Source organism: Schistocerca serialis, chromosome 1 (genome assembly GCF_023864345.2).
Source record: "Schistocerca serialis cubense isolate TAMUIC-IGC-003099 chromosome 1, iqSchSeri2.2, whole genome shotgun sequence".
NCBI lineage: Eukaryota > Metazoa > Arthropoda > Insecta > Orthoptera > Acrididae > Schistocerca > Schistocerca serialis.
The window spans coordinates 693,208,926-693,225,748 of NC_064638.1; the positions used below are offsets into that span (position 1 = coordinate 693,208,926).

Consider the following 16,823-nt stretch of genomic DNA (forward strand, 5'->3'; position numbering starts at 1 on the left):
ACTGAGAAATATCGATTGCGTTCTGCGCAAGCGCCGCTACTTGCCTAATAAACAGATCGAACACAGGTGTTTTTTTATGTGTATGATTGCTGTCGAAAATAATGTGACAGAGAAGGAATTCTCGGAGACTTTAACTAGATTGCCAGAAATAATTTCTTGGCATTATGTTACACGGAAAGTCTCTGTAATTATTTCTGTTTGATGTTATAGTACAAGCGGAATGGGAATACTGGAATACTCGTGAAACGATGTGCAGTATATGTCCGGTGAGAATACGCACGTGTTGGTCAACAGAATTCGTAGACAGTAGCACGATAAGCGTAAACGAAATAACATCTATTGATGATGTTCTCAATGAGCTCATTTAACCACTCGAAAAGTCAAAGAACGTAATCTATAAATCAGAGTAATACAAAACATTTAGTGCCGACTGCTCCCAGTAATTAGTGGAGTAGTGTAAGCTCTGAATTAATAGAACAGCACACAACTTCGCTTAATGAATACGAAGTTTCCCCCTCTAGCTGAGTTACGAAATGGAACTTGCGCAACAGAACGAAATGGTTGAAATAAAGAGAGTGGAAAATTACGAACACATGTATAATCCGTTTATAAACTGCGGTATCTTTATAGCAGGATAGATAAGAGTGGCGGACACGAGAGATCCCTTAACTGTTGTTACCTGTTTTGAGAACTACTGATGTAACAGGAAGCATAATTTATTTAATGATTCAGTACTCATATCACCATGTGAAGTTGAAGCATTTTTTTCTCTTCTTGTTTCTTTTGACAATGCCAACTGCACCCTCAGTGAAATTCCTGATCGCCGGAAGATGGTCAGGTTTACAGTATCAGTAAAGTAGCCTCTCCGAAAATTGTTGGAGCGTTCTAAGCGGCGCCGGTGGATGGCGATTGCTGGCCGGTCCTGACAGACGAGCGGCTGGATTGAACGAGGTCGTGTCGGGAGGGGCAGCGGCCACATCCTGAGGGCGTTACGCCACCTCCCGGCTCTGCCGTGGCGCAACCCAGCGGGGCGCAAGGCCGCCTTCCTGAGAGCATTGTTGGCACCAGTACTGAAGTCCGAGTACAAACTTAAGTGCCTCTGATGTGGAGAACGCTTAAAAGAATTGTGTGATTGGATTGAAGAATTCCTAGATAACAGAACGCAGCATGTCATTCTCAATGGACAGAAGTCTTCCGAAGTAAGAGTGATTTCAGGTGTGCCGCAGGGGAGTGTCGTAGGACCGTTGCTATTCTCAATATACATAAATTACCTTGTGCATGACATCGGAAGTTCACTGAGGCTTTTTGCGGATGATGCTGTGGTATATCGAGAGGTTGTAACATTGGAAAATTGTACTGAAATGCAGGAGGATCTGCAGCGAATTAACGCATGGTGCAGGGAATGGCAATTGAATCTCAATGTAGACAAGTGTAATGTGCTGCGAATACAGAGAAAGAAAGATCCCTTATCATTTAGCTACAATATAGCAGGTCAGCAACCGGAAGCAGTTAATTCCATAAATTATCTGGGAGTACGCATTAGGAGTGATTTAAAATGGAATGATCACATAAAGTTGACCGTCGGTAAAGCAGATGCCAGACTGAGATTCATTGGAAGAATCCTAAGGAAATGCAATCCGAAAACAAAGGAAGTAGGTTACAGTACGCTTGTTCGCCCACTGCTTGAATACTGCTTAGCAGTGTGGGATCCGTGCCAAATAGGGTTGATAGAAGAGATAGAGAAGATCCAACGGAGAGCAGCGCGCTTCGTTATAGGATCATTTAGTAATCGCGAAAGCGTTACGGAGATGATAGATCAACTCTAGTGGAAGACTCTGCAGGAGAGACGCTTAGTAGCTCGGTACGGGCTTTTGTTGAAGTTTCGAGAACATACCTTCACCGAGGAGTCAAGCACTATATTGCTCCCTCCTACGTATATCTCGCGAAGAGACCATGAGGATAAAATCAGAGAGATTAGGGCCCACACAGAGGCATACCGACAATCCTTCTTTCCACGAACAATGCGAGACTGGAATAGAAGGGAGAAACAATAGAGGTACTCAAAGTACCCTCCGCCACACACCGTCAGGTGGCTTGCGGAGTATGGATGTAGATGAAAGAAGCAATGGACGCGTCTTTAGGGTTGAAACACTCGTTAATAATACGAAGGGCAAATTGGTTTCTTACTCAGTTTTTCAGTCTGACATGCGTACCTTTCATCTGCATACCTGGAATTTCAACTTACGGAGAAGATGAGCTACTACTACGAGTATACATGTTCTCTAATTGTTTTTACGATATCTTGGCCTGTAGCATAGAGACTGTCCTTTTTTCACGCATCGAAGTAAGAACAGTGAGTAGCAAGTATTTACTGTCTTCCAACCAGTCGTCGAGTCAATAGGATACTTCCAAATACGTGGGATTTTTGTGTGGTTTACGATAACAGTCGCAGGCTACGATTCATCAAACCCTTGGTACTGGACATAACTAATAACAAACACAATATTGTAATCAGAAAGAAGCGGCATTTATATGACTCAAAATCATCTAGTATACTTCGGAATATTTTTCATTATCTGCATTCAGATTTCATATCGTTTACTGACATGTCCTTACGTCTTAAGCTTTGGCTATGTACAGGATGTGCGGTTCTAACAAGACAGTATAACTGTTTCTCTTGCCCCCAGCACGCGGCAGTCACTGTGCAACACCATGCCTTATTCTTCACTAAAGTTACTCTTGCCTTTCGTTACCTTCCTGATACGGATCCGAAAGTTCACAAAACAGTAAAGAAATAATACACCCGACAGGTGCTCGTTGCATAATTACCCTTCTCAACTGCACTACACGCCCTTTCCCATTTAGTGTTCTTCCAGGGGTAGATTACAAATGGTTCAAATGGTTCTGAGCACTATGGGACTCAACTGCCGTGGTCATTAGTCCCCTAGAACTTAGAACTACTTAAACCTAACTAACCTAAGGACATCACACACATCCATGCCCGGGGCAGGATTCGAACCTGCGACCGTAGCAGTCGCACGGTTCCTGACTGCGCGCCTAGAACCGCGAGACCACCGCGGCCGGCGGTAGATTACAAAACAAGGATTTCCACAATGCAATAATTAATTCAAGAATCAATTTCAGCTACTATACCTCCCCGTTACAATGATGAAGATTTAGGATTTAGCGACCTCGACATTCTACCGACCGCTTGAACCTTCAATGGAACATACCACGGTGGTCAGACTACTCTACGACCTCTTGGCGCAGATGTAATTCTTGTCCATCGCCGAAGAAATTACAAATAAATAATTAGCGTGCTGGCGTTGTAAACTGCCCACCGATCAAGGAAGCTCTTTATTATCATGCAGTTACAATTTCTTGGTGCCGCACGCAATAATCATTCCCTGCTTCACCGGAAAGCGAATGGCGGGTAGTGGATTATTGGAATTGCCTCCGTCTCACGGTGCTACATTCCCGAAAGAGAGCTACAGTGAGTTCTCGACTTCGGGGTATCGACGTTGCACGTTCCACGACTTCGCCAGCGAGCGCCTACGTAGACAAAACACACGGCCGGGCGTGCTCCGGGGCGTGCACGCAGTCTGCATTGCAGACCTCGGCACCCGTCTAGTTACACCTCTACTGTCTCCGCGCTTGTGCCGTGTCCCCCAACACTTGTTTCGGTGTATTTTAAGCAGGCAATCTAACGTACATCGCCTACTGGACAAAAGTAATAAAAAGATACCAAAATCCGGATCAAACAGATTTGACATACCTGAACAATAAGTGGGAAATTAATAATAAGCCTCAAACGGAAGTGAATGATAAGCAAAAATAGGAAGCCAAATTGCACAAGGAAGTTGGATGAATTAAACTTGGTGTCATCTGTGAAATGTTATCGATTTGGGGCTACTCTCTTTATAGCAGCAAATGGTTGGACAAAATTATTTATCTTGGTGCTCACAAAATCAATATTGCCAATTGCCAGTTTATCAGGTGGAATGAAATAATAAAAATATTTATTTCCTGCGCAAGAGATGCTGCAGCTGGGTAGAGAACATAAAGTGCGAAGAACGGCAAAGTCGATTCTACTGAAATTCATAAACTGGCGCAGCTGCTTCAGTCGACCTCAAAGATCTCATACAACAGATGAGACTTACTGGGATAGCGTGAGCAATCTTTTCCAGTTATAGTTGCAAAGAACGATATAGTTCATATAATCTGGTAATAAGAGCAATGCCCAATTACATTTGTGGCTGTACTCTGTACTCACAAGATTGTGATTGTGCTTAATGTGTGTGTAGATACCTCTATGAAACAGTATATCTAAGCGAGCATGTATTGTAGATTCCATTGGATAGATGTTTCGAGAGCTCTCGGCAGAATTGTTCGAGAAGTTTCTCCCATATTCCAGTTTTGGTACTGTGCAGTAGCGCTGAATGGTTTTCAGATATATAGTAAATTGGCTCGAAGTGCCCCATCGGTCGTTGGTAACCACTGCCAATATTGTCAGAATTTGCTTTCGTGTTCGGTGCGCACCAGTCATCTCGTGAGCTAGAGAGTTGTTTAAGCAATCTCCATGGTTTTACTCAAACCTGCATCCCGAAGTTGGCTGTTTATGACAGGTTTGGAATGAATGGTAGATACAGATAGGTATCACAGCAGTGTTCAACGCTGTCTGAAGAAACATGTGTGTTAAAAACAATTTTGTTTCAAACTTAAATTTTTTTCGGACGCTCTTCTGCCGAGAACACCATTACGTAATTCGGCCATCAACCCAGCCAGCCAAAGGTTGTTGCCGGCTGCCCGCTACATCGGCGCCTGAAATTTGATATTGTCAAACTGGAGCACGCGATCTGTTCGAAACACACTTTTATTCACAAAAATCTTGATTGTATTTGGTGGATTTGACAGTTACCGGATTCGACTATAATGAATAATCAAAACCAGCATCTTCTAGTCGTGACGACTTGACCCTGACTTTTTAAAGAAAATGCTTGATTTGACGATGCTTCATTTGAGTGGAAGTTGGCTAATTGCAAAATCCACCGAAAACGTCCAAGACACTAGTGAATAAATTAGTACTTCGGCCTCCGCCAAACAGGTAACTGAATGGTAGAACAGGCATACCATTAACACACTGCTGCCATTAATGCTGATGTCAGTCTTCGCAAACGAAGCCGCTACTTTTCCTCGAAAAAGCCCTTCTGTTGACCTCATGAAACTGAGTGAAACACGTCCAGTACTCTCACAAGGAAAAATCATTGACAGTACCGGGATCGAACCCAGGTGCTCCACGTGAGAGACTCGTTGACCGTTGAGGTACGAAGGGGCACATTGTGTTTAGCATACTGAGGTATTTCTTAGGCTGCTACCTCATTAGGGAAAATATCACAGGAATGTAAAACATCTCGAATCATTTGCGACTGAAGTATACACAAATTACGAAAAAGAGAGTAACTGACAGGAAGAGATGTGAGCGCTTGCAGACAATGCATGGCGTCGGCGCTTCTGCCTTGCATGTGTATTTGATTTGCGGCTGGTATACTTGTGGACTCGGACAACTGGGCGCGTTTGTGGTGCGGCTGAGGTGAGTTTATCGTCGAGGCACGGCGGCTCACCGCGGGCAACGACTGTGTGGCTCGCATGCGTGCGAAGGCCGAGGGCGGCCGCACAGACCTGCGTGCGCCCACGTCTTGCCATCACGTGACCACCTGTGCTACAGTGTGACCGGTATGTTGCTGGAAATTGGTGTACCGGACAAAAAAACAAAAGTGCAAATGGAAAAGTGGCTCCCTACAAATAAATTCAAGCAGTCGTCGACCTAAAGGTTGACGAGCGTCTTATTTACTACCGTCGAACGAAGCGTACAGTGGTTGTAGGTTTACGCCAACAACAATCAGAAAGCGTCTCTCCAGCCATCGTTGAAAGGTCTCAGCCTACATGCTTGCGTTGACACACGACTAATTTCAGACTAGTGCCGAGATCGGAAACTCCTTTTAGATACAGCATAGTACACGTCTTTAGGGTATTCCATACCTGCTGTCCCGTCAGTGGTTGAGAAGTTTATGCTTTGGACTCCTCGCCAGTTATCAGTCGACAGTGGCATCATATTTCCACTATCCTTTTCGTCTCTGCCTCCCCGTTTTCCTCTGATGTCCCATCAGTTCGTCTCTTCTTCTGATAAGGGTCTTCCATAGTCTTCTTTCCTTGCTTGTCCATTACAGTAAATCTTGATTTCTTCCTTTACCTGCCGGCGGGAGTGGCCGAGCGGTTCTAGGCGCTACAGTCTAGAACCGCAGGACCGCTACGGTCGCAGGTTCGAATCCTGCCTCGAGCATGGATGTGTGTGATGTCCTTAGGTTACTTAGGTTTAAGTAGTTCTAAGTTCTAGGGGACTGATGACCTCAGCAGTTCTCATAGTGCTCAAAGCCATTTGAACCATCTTCCTTTACCTGCCCACTTAATTTTTAACAACTATCTATTGCAGTACATTTCAAATACTCTTCTTTAGGTCAAAAATATCCAACGTCAAAAATACCCAAAGTGCCATTCACATAGTGTACTCCAAAAGCAAAAATAGAGTTCACATCTCACTGACTGATACCAATGGAGAGCTGTTTGAATGTGGCTCACTTTACACATTAAGGAAGTCGATATTTTCCTATGCATTTTGGTCGCTGCTATGTTTTATGTCTATTGAAGTAAGCCGTTACGTCATCCAGAATTTCTTCGAAGTCTCCCTTATTTTCGATAGATAACAAGGCAACCCATAATTTACAAACATTGCAGTAAACTGTTGCTGGAGTCTAAAGGATTCTCGTGAACTAATACTGGGAGTCAGCAACAGTTGTAACACGGGAAGGCTGATCCACAAAACGTATGTCAGGCGGTACCATGGTTGTCAACGGGGACTTGACGCTTTACTTTCAACGGACTGGGTTTCCGTTCCTAGGCAAGGCATATAGCTCAGAGCACGAAACTGAGAGGAAGACATACAACCATTACAAGGCATTTGCAGGTAGCCCATATGTCTTTTCATTCTCTAATATCAGGATTCTCTGGAGGATTACAAAGGCGTGTAGGCATAACATTTCATCTCAATAACGTGCAGTGTCGAGCCAACAGGCTCACACCTGTCGCACTTTTGCTTATATAGAATGCCCTCGACAGTGCGTGGGGAACTCAGAATAACGCTAGGGGAAATTTGGAGGAACAGGTGGATGTTGTTCAGATCAAAAGTAATAATCGAGAATGGTTAAATTTGCCACTTAGAGATACATATTTGTAATTTGGAAAGATGAGCTAGCTGAGTTGCAGAGCATGATAACAGTATCGTTGCCATTTGATCCGATACGAGTGACTCGATTTTCAGTGACTCAATTTTCAGCTGCTGTCGTGCAGAAGGTGGACCTCGAGCCGGAGAGTGCAGGCAGTGCCACCAGCAATAATGACGAATCGCGGTCACTACCGCCCCCTAACTGAGTGCGACTGCCGCCACAGAGATGATGTCAGAAGCAGATGAGAAATACAGAGCTGCAAAAATTTCGCGAGTCATGGCTGCAGAGGGCAGCAGCCCGCTGACCTAAGCTGAAGCAGCCTTTCGCGGGGTTCCTCCGATCTAGGTTTTCCATCTCGCGTACAATTTCCCATGTAAAAGTCCGGCAACCTATTACTGCATCTCGGTTTTTTTTTCATTTGTAAAAAAGCTTCGCATTTGACGAATCCTACAGGTTAGTGTTCTGTGCTGTATTTTGTGCTGGTAAATTGTAGGATGACTTCATTATGTATAGGATGGTCAGAAACAGCCTGAAAAGCTTGGAGGGTAGGTTGTGCTGAGAAATAATTGTTAAGCAAAAAAATTCGATGTGTTGCGCCGTTTCCGAGTTAATTAGCCTTGAAGTTAGTCGTGCGGGTGCGCGTAAATTCAAGAGCCCGCCAGATACAATCAGTGCAGTTTTTCTCATAAGATAGATGACAGCGCAAGATACTGCTCAGCCTTTGGCTCGGGTTCTATGCTTAATACCGCGGCCGGCCAGAGTGCGCGTGGTTCTGCTCCCGTAAAACTGAAGGGTAGGCCGAATGTAGGAAGCGAGTAGGAGCAGGTGAGGTAAAACTCGTTACTGCGAATAGGTTAAAGTGGTTCTACTGTATCACAACAATATTAACTTGAATACATAAACTGTCACCTAGCTTTGGCTGAGATGAACGTAGGGGCGAAGCCGGGTGTATGAAGGCTAACAGGCTATAGAGGCAAACTCTGTAGTGGCTCGCCCACTATGAACAATGTTGGTAGGTTGTCTCCTCGGGATCAAATGGGCAGAATCTGGAGCGGCGCTCGTGGAGCTAGCTGCGCAGCGCCGGCTAGAAGGCGCTGTCGACGGTGTCGTAGTGCCAACCTAAGAATTTGTACCTACGCCGAGGCATCGTAGCTATCGATACCACAGGTATCCTTCCAGAAATCATCAGCAGATTTCAACTCCAGTAAGTACGATCGTCAGTCATATTTGCCTGTAACCATTTTATCATTGTGGAATGCAGGAAAACATGTTATCTTTGTAGGGAAAGTAATTTTGATTCTCCAGATTGTGACAATCTCTGCCTGAAATTGTTCGTCTGACAAAGAGATTCCTTACGTTTGTTAAAGCTACTGCTCGTGGACAGTGTTGCTCAGGATCAAAGTTAAAGTGGGAAAGCACATGCTTATTGACTGAGCAATGGTAAGGCTGTGTCCGTCGTGATCATTGTACCATGCAGATTATCGCAGAATCTAGGTGTTTGGATTTCTATAATATTATTTACCGAAAGGTCAGTTTTTCTGGGTCCCTCGTTACCTGAGTATATCCGCTGTGTTATATAAAATAATAGCGCTGTCTTAAAATTATCCGCTTAGGAAGGGCTATTTTACCAAGACGCAGTCGATTGATGGTCCCTCCGGTCTCGCATCACAGCGAGTCTGCTTCAGACCCTCGTCCGGCCGCACAGATGTAGATTTGCTGTTATTTACACAAGTAGTCATTTTCGTTGAAGAGGTTGTAACGAGATGCCATTAAGAAACTACGGAAAGGTATCAGCGACCTCTGTTATAGATGGGACTTGGAGCATGGGTAAGTACAAGTCGCAGCATGCAATGCGTTCCTAGGTGTGATCACTGGCGGTGCGTGTGGGTAGGTGGCAGAGGGGGAGGAACTGGGTCAAGGCCGCCAGATGCGCGCCTGCGCGCTGCTGACCCAGTTGCTCCGTACTGACCGCCACTGGCTGCCAGCTGCCTTACCAGAAGCCGAGCGATGGGCTGGGGAGGGGGGATTGGTGAGGGCGTAGTCTGATTACTGGCTCATGGAACATCACGCCCTTTCCTGGGCCAGGTGATACATGGACTTCCTCTCAAACCGATCGTCGTTCTGACTGTATCTGCGACTTGCCTATAATTTGTTCTCATTTGTGGAAAGAATAAAGCGGAGCTAAAGGGTAAAACGTGAGGGTGGCCGTTCCAGTGACACCGAAATCGAAGGACGTCGGCTGCATGGCGGTTCCGAGACGTACCTGTTTATGCATGGAGTAGTCCCAGTACAACAACGTCTCAGATAAAGGTGGGCACGATAACAACACCCGTCCACTGCTTGTTTTAAGGTGGTGGTGTCTAGCTCCGGGAGCAGGACAGCAAAGTCGACGATGAAAAAAAAAGTAGGACCAGTGTCGGACTCAAAGAACCACATCAGACTGAATAATAATCGCAGAACTACCTTGACATGGTCGTAGCAAATTACGAAAACACATAATTAATGCGGTTGGGTCAGCAGTCAAATAAACGACGTGCTGGCCGGTGTGGCCGAGCGGTTCTAGGCGCTTCAGTCTGGAACCGCGCGACCGCTGCGGTCGCAGGTTTGAATCCTGCCTCGGGCATAGATGTTTGTGATGTCCTTAGGTTACTTAAGTTTAAGAATTCTAAGTTCTAGGGGACTAATGACCTCAGATGTTAAGTCCCATAGTGCTCAGAGGCATTTGAACCAAATAAAGGACGTCAACATTGGAGCTAATTGTCTCATTTCCTCCGTCAACACTCTCTGTAAGTAACAAGCTGAGATATTAGCAACAATCGTTAACATAATTGAAATTTAAAAAGAAAAATCTAAGTGGCTTCAGGAGATAGTTTCAGAGAAAGAAACTGTCTGATACAAATATAAAATAAGAGAATAAAAGCTGTGTGACATTGAAGATATACAAGAGCATCGACAAACTCAATAGAAACTGTACGAGGGCGACAACAGGAAGAGTGACAACGTAGTGTTGATTAGCTTTCAGTAACCCAGATACGTTCTACTCGGAGCGAGGTGACTTAAACGTCGATTTTTTTTATTTCTCTTCGAAACGATGTAGCAGTAGAGACACTACACTGTGTAACATGTTTCTGCGTTCTCACAAAGTGCCCACTGTACCTACTGAGATCCTAAAACGGACACTCGGACGAATTACGGTCCTTTCGAGTGAAAACGTTATGTACGTATAGCCTGAAGTGGGTGACGCTACTTGCGGGCAAGCGAACTACTTGTGATGGTATCGCCAGTTCCTCTCTGTTTTCAGCTATTGCGAGGCGGGGTTGGAAAACTGAAACTATTAGATGTTTCTGTGAGTTATTATTTGGGGACAGTAATTATGTCATATAACGAAGTAAAAAAAGCGCTGTACATATAAATACAAATCCTTAACGTTCCAATGCAGCATTAGTGGAGTGCTGCATGACACGGTCACGTCGTTTTAATATCGGGGTGGAACGTAGTAAAGCGATATGAAATGGAACGAGCATGTAAGGATTGTTGTGGGGATGGCGAATGTTGGACTTCGGTTTATTGGGAGAATTTTAGGAAAGTGTGGTTCACTAGCACATTTGAGTGCTGTTCGACTGTTCGGGATCCACACCAAATCGGATTAAAGGAAGACATCAAAGCTAAAAATGGTTCAAATGGCTCTGAGCACTATAGTACGTGACATCTGAGGACATCAGTCCCCTAGACTTAGAACTACTTAAACCTAACTAACCTAAGAACATCACAAGCATCTATGCCCGACGCAGGATTCGAACCTGCGACCGTAGCGCGGTTCTGGACTGAAGCGCCTAGAACCGCTCGGCAACAGAGGCCGGCCAGACCTCGAACCAATTCGAGGCGAACTGCTAGATTCGTTATCGATAAGTTCCAACAATACGCAAGTATTACGGAGATGGTTCGAGAACTGAAATGGGAATCCCTGGAGGGCAGGCGACGTTCTTTTCGAGGAACACACAGTGAAAATTCAGAGAACTTCCATTTGAAGCTGACTGCAGGACGATTCTATTGTCGCCAACATACATTTTTCAAAAGGACGGAAAAGAGAAAGTAAGGCTCATACGGAGGCTTATACCGTCTTCCTGTTTAATGATTCCATTTATGGTAGCCGAATACACTATGTCCTCAAAAGTATCCCGACACCTGGCTGAAAATGGCTTACAAGTTCGTGGCGCCCTCCATCGGTAATGCGGAATTCAATATGGTGTTCGCCCACCCTTAGCCTTGATGACAGCTTCCACTCTGGCAGGCATACGTTCAGTCAGGTGGTGGAAGGTTTCTTGGGGAATGGCAGCCCATTCTTCACGGACTGCTGCATTGAGGAGAGGAATCGATGTCGGTCGGTGAGGCCTGGCACGAAGTCGGCGTTCCAAACATCCCAAAGGTGTTCTATAAGATTCTGGTCAGGACTCTGTGCGGGCCAATCCATTACAGGGATGTTAGTATCGTGTAACCACTCCGCCATAGGCCGTGTATTATGAACAGGTACCCGATCGTGTTGAAAAATGCATTCGCCATACTTGCTCTTAAACAGTGGGAAGCAAGAAGATGCTTAAAACATCAATTTAGGCGTGTGCTGTGATAGTGCCACGCAAAACAACAAGGGGTGCGCGCCCCCTCCATGAAAAAACGACCACACCATAACACCGCTGCCTCCGAATTTTACTGTTGGCACTACACGCACTGGCAGATGTTCACTGGGCATTCGCCATATCCACACCCTGCTATCGGATTGCCACACTGTGTACCGTGATTCATCACTCCACACAACGTTTTTCCACTGTTCAATCGTCCAATGTTTACGCTCCTTACACCAAGCGAGGCGTCGTTTGGCATTTACCGGCGTGACGTGTGGCTTATAAGCAGCCGCTCGACCATGAAATACAAGTTTTCTCACCTCCCGCCAAACTGTCATAGTACTTGCAGTGGATTCTGTTGCAGTTTGGTTCTCCTGTGTGATGGTCTGAATATATGGCTGGCAATTACACATTGCGATCCTCTTCAACTGTCGGCGGTCTCTGTCAGTCAGCAGACGAGGTCGGCCTGTACGCTTTTCTGCTGTACGTGTCCCTTCACGTTTCCATTTCACTACACCAGAAACAGTGGACCTAGGAATGTTCAGCGGTGTGGAAATCTCGCGTACAGATTTATGACACAAGTGACACCCAATCACCTGACCACGTTCCAAGTACGTGAGTTCCGTGGAGCGCCCCATTCTGCTCTCTCACGATGTCTAATGTCTACTGAAGTCACTGGCAATAGGTGGCAGCACAATGTAGTGTCCGGATGTTTTCATCACATAGTGTATGTCACGCGAAACATCACCATAGCCTCCGTTCTCAGATGTCGCAGGCACTCAGTGAATAAACATTCGACCTTCCAGAAGACGTGCAATCATCATTCGCCGTATGTTGCTTTGTACTTCGGTGCAAGGAATGGCAATAGGGGTACTTAAATTTAGTATTTGAAAATAATGATTATATGGGTGCCATGACAAAGATTCTAATAAAAAGCGTTCGTCGAACGGAGTTCTAAACGGTTTCCGTAAAGGAGCTACCGCATACATTACTTTCTGATCGTGCGTGATGCATCTGCACATCGACTCCTGCGATCAGGCGCTTTTAGTTGTCTGCTGTAAAGCACAGATAAGGCCCGCCTTCGTCGGTGGGCGGTCAGTGCGTCAGATTGCGCTGCGGATGGCCCGGGTTCAGTTCCCGATACTGCCATGGATTTGCCACCGGTGGCAGGACTGGGAGAGTGCGCGTTTAAGGTCATAAGGTCAACTGGCAAGCTGCGTGAGTGAGATGTTGGCGATCGGATTGTCGGATAGCTGACAAAGTTTGCAAATCCTGTGTGCTGATCACACGCTTCTCCAGGACGCCATTGGCAGAGGACGACACGGCAGCCAGTCAATATTGCGTGGTCGCCAACACCAGAGTTCGATAGTTAAAAGCAGATGTTAGCTGCTATGTGCAATCTCAACGAATAGTGACAGTTCATCCAGCTTTCCACTTGGTGTAATCCCAGTTGGATCTACAAGCTAATAAGCAACATCGCAAGACGAAAATATGATGACCACTGGTTAACAAGAAATTGTGGCGGTTTTTCCATCAGTAGTGCATGGCCGCTGTCGTGCACAGTTCAGAAATAAACGTTGAGGAGGGAAAAAAATGGTTCAAATGGTTCTGAGCACTATGGGACTTAACTTCTGAGGTCATCAGCCCCCTAGGACTTACAACTACTTAAACCTAACTAACCTAAAGACATCACACACATCCATGCCCGAGGCAGGATTCGAACCCGCGTCCGTAGAGGTCGCGCGGTTCCAGATTGTAGCGCCTAGAACCTCTCGGCCACGTCGGCTGGCGCTGAGGAGAAGTTTTAAAATGTTACTGAAAACGTCAGAAACACAAATATACCCTCTTAACCTTTCATTTACAACCGCCACTGGAAACAGAGCCATAGTTCCGTCCTCAACGAATATTTTATCAAGTTAGAAGTCAAATTCAGAAGGAATTAATTGGGTTTTCAGCTCACGCGCTTAATTTCACATCAAGAGATTTCGCACTGGAAGAAAGAAGAGATCGAACAATAATTTTGCGGTACAAGTTTTTCTCGTTTTCTGCCACTGAACTGCACAACCTTTGTGCTTCAGGGAGACAGCCGACGCCACTTTACCATAATTCGATGGTTCGAAAAGTTATAGAGAAGTTATCCAGCCCCCTTCCTGTTTACGACCTGTATTGGCCACAGAAGACAAAATGTTCTTGTGTTTACACTAGCGGAGGAAACCCAGGGTGTGAAGAGAGACAGGAATTCTCGTTTGTGTATGCCTACCGAAGACCACATTAAATAAGGCCGCTTCGTTGTTTGAAAGTTAGGTTCAAAAATGGTTCAAATGGCTCTGAGCACTATGGAACTAAACTTCTGAGGTCATCACTTCCCTAGAACTTGGAACTACTTAAACCTAACTAACCTAAGGACATCACACACATCCATGCCCGAAGCAGGATTCGAACCTGCGACCGTAGCGGTCACGCGGTTCCAGACTGTAGCGCCTAGAACCACACGGCCACATCGGCCGGTGAAAGTTAGGTACTCCTCGTCTGAAGAGTGGATGACATAGCCTCCCCCGCGAATCAAAGTTAAATAAAGGATGTTACTCGGGGTGTAACGAGTTACGCAAATAGTCACGTAAACTGATTTTGTTTGTTCGATGTTCAAGCAATACTGCAAAACAAAAAAGTTGATGAACACATCATCTGCAGTTCAAAACACCCAGTCTGTACAGCAGAGAACTGTAAGGTATCTGACGATGCCCCAACAGGTATAAATATTGAAATAAGAACGGTGATTTTCTACTGACGAAGAGCTCCATTTTGCCAGGTTATAGCGATCTGTTTTGCAGAACTTGTAGCGCTTTCGAGTGCAGTTGCAGGCACTGGAAAGTACGCAGCTGGCATTGAGCTTTCCTGCAAGTGGTGAATACAGTGGGAGGAGGGCAGTGTTTGAAGGCAGCCCAGGAGGCGGGCTGGTCAGCGGCTTGGCGCCGCAGCGGCCGCACGTGCCAGCGCGCGCCGCGCGGTGACGTAACCACTTGGCACGGAGCACCTGCCGATGTGGCCGCTTGGGGCGCTGGCGGCGCGCGTGCTTTGACGGTTATACATCCGTGTTTACCAACTGCTCCACGGCTTACGGCCAGCTGAAGGGCACGACTATACACTCGCTATTCCTTGCATTGGTCCCCGTAGTAGGCATCGGAACGTTTAGAAATCAACTAGCCGCAAAGAATGCCAAATTGCAATGTACACTGCTTGAAAAGTAGGAGGTCTGGCTCCTTGTAGTGGAAGAATTTGGCAGGTAAGGAGAGCGTCTGGTCACCAGCCTCTGCGCTAATGGCGTCGTTTAGATCACACATCTCCACAGTCTTTCATTTGACAGTGTTGATGGTGTGTCGTCCATCTGGTGGGCACGTTAAAGCTCGTGAGTCCATTTGGAGCGATTTTTAGGTGGTGCTCGTTGTCATCAACATTGTGGAAACAACACAATACTTTATATACACCCATTATTGTCATTTACACGAAAAGAAAATGCACGTCAGACGCAAAGCACATATATAATAAAGAAAGGGCCGCAGTGTACTACCAGGCGAACCGTACGCACTTCCCCTCACCGATTTCATTCACATTGACGGATGTATAGGGCACGACTAACACTTCAACAAATGTCATCAGAAAGATGCAACTCTCAAGCGTTTTCGAGGAATTCAAGTTTAAAATTGTAGGCGCACTCATATAATTGGTATGGTCGCCAGTATTCAGAGGCGGCAGCTGAGTGAAAATAAATAAATAAATAAATAATAAAAAATAAATAAAAAGTGAATAAGCGCTTAGTTTCATAAGCAAGAAGTCTTTGGATCGCATCACTTTGCTGATACATTTTTTTTTCACGTAATTCTTACAACAGATTTGTTATGAATGTGCGAACAGTATTTAATGATTCGTTTATTATTTTCATAATATCTATCCTGAAAAAAGGAGAACAGAATTTCGTAGAAGACTGGAGATAGAAAAAGGGCACACGAAACACTTCAATCAAATCAGTATAGTTACTGAATTTATAATATTGCATTCGCATGTGACACAAGGATAATGCGTAACCTATAGGGTATTGCAAAAATTAGGACAGTGACCGTATAAATATAGAAAACAATAATTTTGCAACACACAACACATTAATGGTGTCCGAATACGGCTATGATGGGAACCTTCATCCAAAATTTTAGAAAACATTCAGTTTTTCTGGGCTGGATGGTTGATTTTGGAGAGGGGACCGAACAACGAGGTCATCGGTCCCATCGGATTAGGGAAGGATGGGGAAGGAAGTCGGGCGTGCCCTTTCAAACGAATCATCCAGGCATTTGTCTGAAGCGATTTAGGAAAATCACGGAAAACCTAAATCACGATGGCCGGACGCTGATTCGAACCGTCGTCCTCCCGAATGCGAGTCCAGTGTGCTTTAACCATTGCGCAAACACGCTCGGTGTTTTTCAGGATAAAGATTCGAAAATAATGAATGATATATTAGATACTGACAACTTGCTGTCATAATAAATCTCTTGTTAGCAATACTTGGGAATGAAAATGAACTACTAGACGCCTCTCGCCTATGGAACTAGGAGCTTACTCGCTCGCCTGTGGGCTCCTTGAATACTAGCGACCGTACAAAGTGTAACTATAAGAACGTCTAAAAGTTTCCAACTAGATTTTCTTGAAAACTGCTGAGAGTTGCGTGTTCCTGTTTACATCTGTTGCAGTCTTTTGACGTGTCATAAACAACCTGCCAATATGAATGAAATCAGAGAGGGGAAGTTCGTACACTATCCTTGTAAGGAAGAAAATCTCCTACGATGAGAGACTGAACCTACCCAATATTTCTCACGTAGTTAATGCCACATAGTCTTCCTTCAGAGACTTAGGTGACATGTGTCATCGAAGGACA

General features: G+C 45.3%; 1 protein-coding gene across 8 annotated transcripts in view; it reads left to right on the top strand.

Moving 5' to 3' along the window:
- Positions 1–16,823, top strand: part of LOC126480749 (sodium/potassium-transporting ATPase subunit alpha) — a 633,888-nt gene that overhangs the window by 446,652 nt on the left and 170,413 nt on the right. The window lies entirely within an intron of this gene.